Below are 13,414 nucleotides of genomic sequence, written 5' to 3' on the forward strand. Positions count from 1 at the left end.
TTGCAGGAAAACACCAAATTCCATCTGAAAAACACTGGGAAAATCTCTGAATAAAGGATTGAGGGATTCAGCAATGAATAAGGACAGGAATTGGAAAATATGGGCAACTTTCACATTAGGTATGTTTTCTGCATTATTTTTTTTAACAATAAGCATGAATCTTGCACTCATACATTCCAGAAAGGACCCCAATTTAGTGAGGCCATCTCATTGAAATTTTTAATTACATTAACACCAATAATGTAAAAATTAATGCCGATGAACCAACAGCCAACTTTAATCATGCTGCATTTTTTAAATTTCTGAAAATTTCATGTTCCAAATTATTATAATGATTTACAGTCAGGACTTGAAAACAATATATGCTGCATCAACTTTAGTCATCAAGTCCAATTTCCCATTTGCTTTAATCATGCATTTGTTCACCTTTCTCGCAGTGTCTAAAGGACTGACCATTTAAGGGAACCTGGGGTATTTTTGAAAAAGATATCAGGCTCACAAATAACTTTGGAAAGAAAAAACAAAACAAAACAATTTTATCCATTATATTAACTAAAGCAAACAAACAGATTTTGCCATAGAAGAAAACGAACATATACTGGTTCAAAAGAAAACCTCAAGCCTCTTCCCCCCACCCACCCCATGAATTAAATGGTCCCTTAATCAGTCTTGGCTGTCATAAATATCAAACTTACCTCATTACTTCCTCAACTTGATCTTGATAGTTCGCCATAATTGGTGGTATAAAACTTTCCAACTCAAAATTTACCATAAATACTCACTTGTAAAGTCCAATTGAAAACTTCACAGACCCAGATCTGTTGTTGCATAATACAATGACAGATTATGATCTATGCAGTTTGTTAGGGGAAATCAGTAAAATTAACACAGACCCTCACTGCTAGCATCCACTGTCAGATCAGAGTTAATGTTTGCTTTTAAAATCTAACTATACATGAATATGTACGGTACATGTAGTGTAAACTGCATGCTATAACAGATAGTTCCCAAATGATGTCATCAGCATCCATATTTGTGGTATGATGGCAGATTTACAGCTGAGTTTATATGGTGCTTGGAAGTCTAAATAAATTCATAGAATCTCAAGATACTATTACAAAAAATACATAAATAGAACACAAGTCAGTCCTGCTGTTAGTATCTATATTGGTAATTTATAATCTGATTTTGTTTCAGTGTGCCTTGTTCAAAATGGCCAAATTTGGTGGTTGCACAGAGAAAAAACTGCCACGTTGCCCATTGTCCAGGTAAAATGGGCAGAATATCGTCTGCTATCATCCTTATCTATCATCCTTATCAGGAAGCATCTATTGTGACATAATACTATTCTTGTTTGATATACCTCATGTATTAGTATGGGATAAACATTACATCTGTAAACAAAGGCAACAGGGATGTGTACCTGGCAATGATAAACTAATTATTTATCTAAATGTATCCCTTACACTTCCATCAGTCAACTGGATGAAACAGTATTTAACAGTTATTTAAATACACTGATCTCATCATCCATTTTCAAAAACTAAAGTATCACTGGTGACATTTTGCATTTCCTCAAGTTACATAACATTTAACATGAGCTAGACCTGTCAGTGCATGAATCAGATGTTGACGGCTCATTGCTGACATTCTTGTCATGAATATTAATGTAATGCTTGTAAGATTTAATATAAAAACGTTAAATGTTGCAGTCAAAATAAAACCACTGATTAAATGTACCAGAAAATGTTATTTTTAAAAAAAATATGTACAGTAATAAACCAAATTAAAATGTATTAAATTTTACAATGCCATTACATAACAAAGTTGTAAATAAAAAATATTTTCTTGCAAACCAGCTAGTTTTAAAAACAAACCTGCAGCACAACTCTAGCATATATTGCAGTTGCCAAGTAAAACAAAAGAGCTAGTATTGCCCTCTATTACTGCATACATTTATCAAATTTGGGGCATGACAATTTGGTAATCTGGTACCGAGATGGATTATGGATGGGTCTGTATGCTAATCAAAGTCCAGTTTACTACCAGTTGATTGTGTTTATAAGTGTATCCTATATTTGTCCATATTTCATGTATGATACACTGAGCTAAGACCCAGATCTATCACTGCTTAGGTGGCAGGGTCCAGTTTCATAAACTGGCCCCTGGCAAATTTCTTAACTTAAGGTTATGGTTTGACTTTTTCAGCCATTATTGTTTACTATTTATAGATATGGATATATTTGTGAACTAGGTGTTTTGGGCTTGTGTTGTTCTTGAAATTGATGTCAGGCATGTACACCTTCCATAGTTGCTCTGCAGTATGTTGATAGTGAAATACCAATAGTCGGCTAGGAAGAAGAGCTAGCCTCCCATAGCAGTAGACACGTGGGTTCAAGGCAAGTAGAGTATCTCAAAAACGGCTTGGATGACAACTATTCTGAATCGCATCAGACTATTTAGTAGACAATGTTTTTCAAAATTTTCATCCAGGGAAAGAGCTTGCGTTTGCACTTTGAGCACCACATGCTGTCAAAAATGGCATTTGGATGTGAAAAATTCATGTATAAAATAGGGGTTGGGGTGCATAAACTTCTTCTGCTATGAACTGCCATTGACTTCTCTGGTCAAGTGAATACTATTCTTATGCTTTGTTTTAATATAGGTATCTAAAAATATGGACCTTTTTGACCTCACTTGTGTATTTGATTTTTTATGATTTTTTATACTAGGTCGCTGATTGCTGTATTAAATTTGTACATAAAAACTGGTTCCTGCTCCCTTAAGGAAAATTGATAATTTTTATGGTGCAGTCAGCCACATCTATTATGCTTTTCTGTTTCTTTGTGTATATTTAAATAATTGTATGCATTAGCTTCATTATATTTCCTTCCCTTTTCCATATATCACTTAGTGTTGTATGTAATGCTCTTTGGAGTGGGAGGTAACTGTGTTTTGTACCTCAGTGTGAGATCTGTTTACATCATGACAAAGTAGCATATTTTGGACTTAACTTACTAAATATGGGAACAAAATGGTAACTATAATGTATTGTCTTGCACTTTCTGTAGCTATCAAGGTGTGCACCCCTATTTTTTTATTAATAATATTCACATTTCAATACAGACACAAACAATTGCACAGCATGTCAACATGTATTCTTAAAAGTAGTTTTACTCCACAGGAGCAGATAGGCTTCAGAAGAATCATACATAAACATTCTGTTGTGAATATTGAATGTCACCAGTGGAACGGTCTTAGAAATAATGATGCATATGGCATATTGCTTGCTATATTTTGGTGAGAAGAATGAAAGTTTTAGCACACCGACAGTTTCTACCTTTATGACCCCACTCTGAAGTTGACATAAGAGATTCATATCTCACAATTAGGTGATAACAGGAAATGCTTAAGTGTTATGCATATATCTTGAAATTTCATGTTCAGTTAACAAAGGGGGAAAAGCTAAAAATTAAATGGCAGTTTCATGCATTTGACAATACACATACAGTTTATCCTCTGAGTCCTGTTTTCACTGAATGTTAAAAGTATATCAATATCACTTGTTTCTTTTCTTTTTGCAGGTCTCAGTTTGCATGGTAAGAGATTAGGATTAATCGGTTAGTCATGCTGAAAGAAACAATAGCTTCAATCTCATCCAGATACTCATTCTGGTCTAAGTGAACAAGAGAGTGACTCTGACGGACAGATTTAGCTTCTGCAGGAGTTGTTTTATGGTACGTGCTTATCAAAAGCCAAGCCGGTGAAATGCTTTTTACCTTGAACTGAATTTTCCACTGTAAATATTTGTTCTATAGCTTATCTTATTATTTACTATGATTTTGTAAACTCCAGAAAACATTAAAGTCAGTTGTAAGTAAATTGGTGTCTGAGAAGAAATTTCTCTGTTAAATTGTATTGAGTAATTTGTGTATATATATGGTCAATTTCATTGGTTATGTATCATTGAATTTATTTGATATGTCACTTTGTACGTTTTAGGGTCCCACACATCAGTATATCAATATTCCAGCATTGTCTAATGTTAACTGATTAAACTTTGACTTCTCCAGACTAGCCAGACTTGTGTGGCAATTACCCCCCTCCCCACCAACACACACTGACACAGCACTGATGCTGCTATTAGCATCTCCAGAATGATAATGAAAAGTTAGGAATTGCTTCTTTTATATCAGTCTAAAAGTACTTCTAAAGCACATGATTTACTTAAATGTGTGATTTCTTTAAGTTTGCTAGAAGAGTTTATAACAACGTTTCCCTTCTGTCACTGGCAACTAACATGGCATTTCTGTCATTCCCTCCTAACATGTATAACTTCCAGATCTCTTCTTGACATTCATGAAACATTGTAAAAGAATTTTGATTTTGTACTGATGCTATGGTGGTAAACAAAGACCAAAAGCATTGTAGGTTGCAAACAATTTGAAATTTTACAAGAAATGCAGTCAGTCATAATTCACAATGTAAATAATGCAGTGCTTTTTGCCGCAAAGTAGTAACTTTTTTAAAACCATAATGCCATTTATAGCTTTGTGCACAAAAAGTTTTCCTTTATACCATTGTACTAGATAATGTCTAAATATGTGATATGTACACAACTTTTGATATAAACCATTTTCAACCAAATTCTTAAAGGTGGCAGGGTCCAGTTTCATAAATTGGCCCCTGGCAAATTTCTTAACTTAAGGTTATGGTGTGACTTTTTCAGCTATTATTGTTTACTATTCATAGATATGGATATATTTGTGAACTAGGTGTTTTGGGCTTGTGTTGTTCTTGAAATTGATGTCAGGCATGTACACCTTCCATAGTTTCTCTGCAGTATGTTGACAGTGAAATACCAATAGTCGGCTAGGAAGAAGAGCTAGCCTCCCATAGCAGTAGACACGTGGGTTCAAGGCAAGTAGATTATCTCAAAAACGGCTTGGATGACAACTATTCTGAATCGCATCAGACTATTTAGTAGACAATGTTTTTCAAAATTTTCATCCAGGGAAAGAGCTTGCATATGCACTGTGAACACCACATGCTGTCAAAAATGGCATTTGGATGTGAAAAATTCATGTATAAAATAGGGGTTGGGGTGCATAAACTTCTTCTGCTATGAACTGCCATTGACTTCTCTGGTCAAGTGAATACTATTCTTATGCTTTGTTTTAATATAGGTATCTAAAAATATGGACCTTTTTGACCTCACTTGTGAATTTGATTTTTTATGATTTTTTATACTAGGTCGCTGATTGCGGTATTAAATTTGTACATAAAAACTGGTTCCTGCCCCCTTAATACACCAGCTTACAAGGTCTATTTACAGAGTATCTTGTGTATCAACTATTGGATTATCACTTGAGTTTTAGCAAGATTTGCAGTTAACTGTACTGATGTATATTCTAGTAAAAGTTACAGCTACACCCTGTTACCTGACAATACAGGTGAGACTTGATAGTGAAATGCCATTCCTCAAATAAAATGCAGCTGTAAAGATGATAAAAACTGGATACATGAAACTTGTGGAATGTACACTTATCATGTGGAAACCAAAATGATAATTTAAGCTCCTTGTTTGACCTCTGGGCTCAAGAATCAATAGGAAGGTACCTCTGCCAAAGTAATGACTACCTATTAAGTTTAAGGAAAACCCGATTTAGAAAACTTTACATACTGAGTAGAAACCAAAATTTTTTTACAATGACCCTGGCAGTAACCCTACACTTCACCTTTCTGAATTAGAATCCACAGGAAACTGACTGGCCCTTTTTCACAAGTGTAATCTACTTACAAATTTGATACAACTTGTCATGCAGAATGGATCATCATACATTCACCCATAAATTGATAGGCTTCTGCCTTTACCCATTGGTAAGGCACACATATGGTCTGAGTGAAAAAAAGACAAAAGCAAATCTAAAGTTATACTGTAGAAACCACAATGTCTATGGATGGACATTGCTATCACCATGCCATCAGCCAAGGGGGGGGGGGGGGGAGAAGAAGGTAGTCAGAAACTGCACACTAGAAAAATGGAGATTTCATGGTGGATCCTATTTACATCTACATATGCACAGTGATTTCCAATTCAAGCACCTGAGGGTTGCTATAAAATTGCTATCATGATTTTCATTCAGGACTTCAAACCTGTTCTACTTAATTAGATTCGTTTCAAAATCCAATCTATAACCAAAACAGTCATATGAACACTAGGTGAACGTTTACAATATGAGACTTTCACATGCAAGATGGCTTCATATTTAAAAAAAATACCTGACCACATCAATGATTTCCAAAAACTAAACAGGCTGAACTGAACAATCAGCATTGACTTTGAAAGTAAAATGACCTTTTCTACAAGGAAAATGCTTCTTCATGAACAAATGCAAAGCATGAACCGTTACTCTGCTATGTGAAAATATAAAGAATGAATCTCATTCAATATAGCTTAAGGGGATTACAGCCAATGAAGACGGATTGTAAAGCATACAAAATGCATATCAATCAGACTAGTGGTTAAGCCAGGCAACTACACAAGCAAAGGTGACATAATGCCGATTTTCTTATGGCATCCCAAGAGCCAGAGATTTTGTAAAAATAAACATGAAACAAGAGTCCCTTAAACTGACTGATGCTATACTGGGCAAATAAAATGTTCTGGAATTCAAGATAAGGCCATTTTCTTCCCTTAACTACCAAGTGTTTAAACCATTTCCAATATTTCTCATTGAAAACAAGATTTTAAAAAATGCTGCTGTGCTAGATGTCAAACTGGCATGATTTCCATTTAGGACCAAGTAGGCATCACAAAGTCTTTTGGTGAAAATCCCATGTCAATATGACCATTCTTTCAGAGAAGTAGCAACAGCAAGAATTTCAGACAGTGTCATGGCAGTCATATTAGACATATGATTGGCACCATTTTAATTTAGGACTGGCCAGATATCATACAAAGCCTAGTGGTGAAAACCCAATGATAATACAGACATCCATCTGGAAGGAGTAGATAACAATATTTTCAAAATGGTGTCCAAATTAACAGTCAATTGGTATCATTTTCGTTTAGAACCAACAAGACAATAGAAAGAGTAATAACGTCATTTTGAATATGGCTGTCAGATCAGCACAAATTTAATTTAGGACCAACAAAACATCAAAAGGTATCTTCAAGTGAAAAGCCCAAGTTGACACGACTTTTCATTTTGGAGTAACAAGATTTTAAATTGGTGCAATGGTGGCCATATGGATATCAGATATGCACCATTTCCAATTAGGATATTCATATAAATAAAACAGACATATGTCAGAACAGCTACAGGTCTAGATAATACAAGTGCTAAATTCCTAAAACTAATCTCAACTGACTGCACCTGTATATCTTCAGTCTAAGTATTTCTACAGATATGTGTCCTAACAGGCTAAAACTGGTACAACTAAGCGCGATACATAAGAAGAGAGATCTTTCTGATATGAATAACTATAGACCTATATCAGTTTGAATATTTGAAAGACATGCTGTGATTACTTTAGAAACTACCTGGACTCGTTTAATTTACTACATTCACGAAAATCAGGCTTCCATGAAGGACATTCATTCCAAACTACACAAACTAGAGTGGTGGATTATTGGTCAGCAGCAAAAGATCAAGGTAACCATGTAGGTAGTGTTCCTCAATCTGATTAAAATCAGATCTCCAATGTCCTATGTGAAGATCTGACAGAGGCCACTTAGGGGTAATATTCTGAAGTGAGGTTAGCCAATCAGATTAAGTCTTACACCTTCAAGCTGGGGAGACTGAGCAGTGTGGTTTAAGAGCATCAATATATGATGAATGACCTGATTCACTTTCAAATTTCTGAAAGCTGCATTTTCCATGGCTAATTCAAAGATCACCAGAACATGACCCTAAAGCAGTTGCTGTCAGATCTTCACATAGGACAGTGGAGATCCGATTTTAGACAGATTGCAGTGTTTCTAGACCTTACAAAGGCTATTGACCTCGTAAATCACAAAAATCTGCTGAAAAAGCGCAGCAATATCAATCATGAAAGATTAACTTGGTTTAAAACCTATCTTGAAGGCAGACAACAAGTTTTTATTTCAAATAAACTTCAGATATTTAAAAAAAACTGATAATGTCAGGTATTCCACAAGGACCAGTTCTTGGACTATTACTCCTTCTGCTGTACATCAGTGATTTACCATATCACACTGAGCTATCCACCACCACGTTTGCATTGGATCAACAGGCCATGCCTGGTGTCAGAATACTGTGACTGGGTGGGACATTGTGCTTTATGTCTGTGGCATGATGCCCTTAGTGCTATACATCACTATAAACTGCCACACTGCAGACATTGTAGTGATATGACTGAAAAATTGCATGAATCTTGTATGTACTCATCCTTAATGCCTTGTGCTTATTTTATTGCAGCAGATCAATTATCTAGTTTTTAACTGCATTTGTTGTCTAAGGACACCTTATCTTGTAAAAATTATGCATTATATATGGAGGGTATTTGACACAAATGTATGCCTGCATATGGGGAGGGGGTGACTGTTAATAAGTACTTACATTCTGCCCATTCAGGGGTCAATATACACAAGTTATATAAGCTCCTTTATTACAATAGCTCTAATATTTTAGTCTGTGACGCAGCTGTAACAAGCCAGCAATCAAGTCAGTTTACTGGATAAAATGCTAACTTTTAATGACTGTATTAAACTTCATCTTTCAAAGTTTGATTGTCCCAGCTAACTGGGAAAGGGGGTGGAGTCAGGTGGATTTTAAAAAGCATATGTATGTTTTTTTGTTTTTTTTTAAAAAGTGTACACTGTGCCATGGGGAGGGGGGTTGGTTTTGCACAAAACTGGCCAATTTTTTTAATACATACTTTATGAATGTCCCCTAATAAATATTTCATTGAAAACCTGTTGATATGACCATCCAACCACTTGTCTTAAAGGCCTTATATGCCAATAAGTTTCACAGGTACAACTACCATATATATTTACTTATAGGAAGAGTACTACTGCAAACAACACAGACAGTGAGTGTATATATTAATCTAACTTGACAACTGTCAAGGTCAAGGTTAATAAATCACAGCAAATTCTTATTTGACTGCCCCAGACAGCCACTGCCTGGGTCAAAATCTGGACTTGACCTATCAGTAAGTTATCTACCTGTAAATGATACAGGGTGTCACACATGTTGTAATCTAAACTATTCTGATAGTCTGAGTGAATGAATGAATGAATGTGTGTGTGTGTGTGTCTGATTTGGATTTTTAATGTAGCTTTAACAATTGTTCAGTTATATCGCTACAATGTCTGCAGTGTGACAGTTTATAGTGATGTCTAGCACTGGGGCATCATGCCGCAGACATGTAGCATGATGTCCCACCAAGTCACATTATCCTGACACCAGGCCGACCAGTCCTAACACTAACTTCTTAATTGCTGAGCACCAAGCAAGGCACCTGTTAGTTGAATGAATGAGTGAATGTGTGTGTGTGATTTGGATTTTTAACGTAGCTTTAACAATTGTTCAGTCATATTGCTACAATGTCTGCAGTGTGGCAGTTTATAGTGATGTCTAGCACTGGGGCATCATGCCTCAGACATGTAGCATGATGTCCCACCCAGTCACATTATCCTGACACCAGGCCAACCAGTCATAACACTAACCTCTTAATGCTGAATGCCAAGTGAGGCACCTGTTAGTTGAATGAATGAATGAATGAATGAATGAATGAATGAATGAATGTATATCTGTCTTTATGCAAGCATTCATTTTCTGTTCAATTTATTAAAAAATTATAAGTATCCCGAACACCTCAATTCTAATTTTTAACATTAGACTTAAATGCAGCTGAGATCACTTACTTCACTGAAATCTGCCTCACAGCCAAATGAAAGAAAAGTTTTTAAAGAAATCTGGAACAGCGGGATGCTTTCTCTTCTTCCAATGAATTTACTGCATATGTTATGAAAACAACTGTTTTAAGGTTTGTAAAGTTTTTCTATGTGATGGTAGATAAGCACAATTTGTTCAATACTATGCCAGTATATGTAGTGGCAAAGTTAGCCAAATTCTGTACAGCAGCTTTTTAAGGTACAGTAAAACCTGTCATGAAAGACCACTATGTGAGACCACCTGTCTTGAGAAACAACATTCTCAATGCACAAATTTATTGATAATGTAGCACTGTGACCTGTTATGAGAGACCATCTGTCTTGACAGACCATCAATTTTTGGCAAAACAGGTGGTCTTACAAGATAGGTTCTAGTGTACAATTGTATACAAGTGATGCTCGCTATTATCCAATTCAATTTATGCACTTTTATTTTAAAGCCATTTATAATGAATAAATAACGTTCAATTTTTGCCAGTGTTTGTTTTTATGCCATCACTGGCACCATGTGCTGTAACTTATGTGTAGCTCTCGTACATGTATCCACATGCATCTCATCACTCACAACGAGAGTAAATATTGATTTATGCCATAACATAAGGAGCGCATCTATAATGTAAATCAAGCATCACCTGCAAATGTTTTTCCATTTTTAATGGTGATTGGCACTGTACAAATCTGAATGCCATTCTATGACAGGATACTTCCTGTCAAATGGTCAAATTCAGCTGATCAGTTTTTAGAAGTCATTTCAATATTTTTGTTTCAAGTTTTGTTTTTTATTTCAGGATGTTTTCAATGACGAGTCAAATTCTATTTTGCAGCTCTTCTTTGGAGATTTTTCAAGTTTTAGTTATGGCAGGCATACTGTATCTGATGGTGGATCAGTGCCTGTTGTACAAAATGAACCACTATGCCAAGATGCTTTCTGCCAAATCTGGTCAAATTCTGTTGAGCAGAATTTGTTCATCAATCAGCATTCTTTGCATAAATTTGAAAGGTTGTCATGCCAGGATGTGTTCCATCAAGTCTGGTCAAATTCTATTTATCATTTTCTATATTTAGTAGCATTAGGAAATTTGATGGTAGATCAACATCTCTTCTGCAAATTTTAAATGTCCTCACGTCACAGTGCAACCATTGTTATCAAATTCTATTCAATAGTTTTAAAAAGAAATTAATTTTTTTTATTGGCAGATAAATATGTTGCTTTCTGAAAGCTTTCTGTCCAATTTTGTTGAAAGCGCTCTTTGTTACGGATCACTGCCATCTCACCTCTGTCTGCGGCGGTTCAAGTTTCGGATTCAGCCAATATGGTATGTGAGAAAGCTTGCCAGTAGCTTCTCGTGGGTCAGTGGTTCTTTCCGGGGTTTTCCCGGGTTCTTCCTCCACCATTAACACTGGCCGCCATGTATAGCCTATCGTGTGCTGAAAAATGGCGTTAAACCCCACAACATGAGCAGTTTTTAGAAGTCATTAAAAGGTTTGTGTATTGTTAGGAAAGGCAGCAGTATATGATAGATCTTTTGAATAAAAACAGCACCAAAAAAGGTTAGATTCTTTTCCATAACGTTCGGCCAATTCAAGTTTTAAAGAAAAAAACATTTATATGTTTCTGTGTTTTTTTATAGTAATGACAGTCATCTGTAATGGTGGATCAGCATAATTTGAAGAAAAAACCCACCTCAAAGGATATTTATGCAAGGATGCTTTCTTCTTACGACCATATTTGGTGCCTATGCCATTATGCTTTCTGTCAAATTCTGTCCAATTCTGTTGACTGGTTTTTGAGAAATAGTTCAAAGATTTATACAATTTAGTAACATTGGCCATATTTGATTTTAGAACATCAAGTTTTGTATACATGTGAAAGGTTTTCATATCAGGATGCTTTCAATCAAACTTCACCATTTCCGCTCAACAATTCTGTGAAGTCATTTCAAGATTTTTCAGTTTTTAATAACAGCAGTGATATTTGACTTGAGAAGGATTTCCTTAAAGATTTTTCCATTTTTTTGTAATGGAAACCAAAATGTTATAGCAGATTATCATCACCTGTACAAACTTTAAAGGTCATCATACCAGGATGGTGTCTATTAAGTATAGTCAAACATTATTCAGAAATTCTTAAGAAGTAATTTAAAGGTTTTCTGTATTTACAAACAGTGGATTTTCTTTTCTTTTTTTAGTAACAGCAGCCATATTTGAAGATGAAAAAGTATCATTTGTATAAATGTGAAAGGTTGCTTTCCATCAAATCTGATAAATTTCTGTGCGTGACTTCTGAGAATACATTGAAAGGTGAAAAGCTAAGTATACTATGCAATGGCATATGAACTTAAAATGAGTCTCTGAAATAAATTTAAAACAACAAATATCATGTATTGCAAAGGTAAACAATGTAGCTCAAGGTATATTTTCATCGACATTATCAATAAATGAACCTGATGTCAAGCATACGGAACAACCAATCCTCATTAACTTTGGCTAATTCATAGCAATGCCGAATTCTATATGGAAAATCATACCTATTTTAAGTAAATAATTAAGATAAATATTCTACCAAACAGTCCAATTATGTGGAGGTGAGGAAATATAACATTCAGTTGGAACTGGTAGTTATTAAGTGAAAGTACATGCATGTTCATTTAAACAGTTACCGTTTTTGTAAACATCTAAAGGCAGTAAACAAAACTAAGCTGTTTACATGTGTACATGTCAGTGCTAGTGCACTTATTTCATATAATATCTGCATACTCTAAAAGGCCTCTAAAGCTCAATAATTTGTTTATGATTTCTGAATTTCAAACTTTCTAGTATAGCTGTATCTAACCTTTCCCATTCATTTTAATTCATTTCCTGTGTGTCAGATTAGGATATCATTTACGGTCAGGCCCAAGTGTTTATCAAAAATGACATTCTTAAAAACTGTAAACTGTGGGTGATGTTCCCTTTGTGGCTTTCTGAATATGGTCATTGATTTGGTCTTGTTTAAATTATGATCTGCTAACCAATGATCAGCCCACAAATTGATTTTACATAGATTCTTGCACAGAACACCAGGAGTCAAGAGTTGGGATCTCAACAATTATTGATAATGAAGTATCATCTGCAAAGAGCCTTATAATGGATCAATATAACTGAACAGTATCATTATTATAAATTAAAAATAGCTGTGGTCCAAGCATAAATCCTTGAGGCATACACTAGCATGTTGTTAATCTGAAGTGCAACCTTCTATAACATCTGCATATTATTGAAGAATCATTCTCATAGTACATCACCAATTCCAGCATTTCTAAGTTTATAAATTAAACCTTTATTCCAGACTTTGGTGGTCTTAATACTAATAATTTCATTCTCCCTCTCAAGGGTTCTGCAAGATATTTCAGTGTTTACCATTTCTAGGTGGACACTGAAAGAGAACATACTAATCCCTCACTCATCCCCTTTCATGAGAATTAAAGCCATGAGGCTATTGCTGCA

At 35.1% G+C, this 13,414-nt stretch overlaps 1 protein-coding gene across 6 annotated transcripts in view; it reads right to left on the reverse strand.

Moving 5' to 3' along the window:
• LOC149797956 (ras-related protein Rab-9B-like) overlaps positions 1 to 13,414 on the reverse strand; it is a 70,422-nt gene that overhangs the window by 38,934 nt on the left and 18,074 nt on the right. Inside the window, exon 1 of one of the 6 annotated variants that reach the window (XM_089963030.1) lies at positions 696 to 1,275. The exons of the other annotated variants lie outside the window; for them this stretch is intronic. The gene's annotated coding sequence lies outside the window, so the exon portion shown is untranslated. Of the gene's footprint in view, positions 1 to 695; positions 1,276 to 13,414 lie in introns of those variants that run through there. 6 annotated transcript variants of the gene reach the window in all.

This window comes from Sinohyriopsis cumingii, chromosome 6 (genome assembly GCF_028554795.1).
Source record: "Sinohyriopsis cumingii isolate HCF-2022 chromosome 6, ASM2855479v2, whole genome shotgun sequence".
NCBI classification, from domain to species: Eukaryota; Metazoa; Mollusca; class Bivalvia; order Unionida; family Unionidae; genus Sinohyriopsis; species Sinohyriopsis cumingii.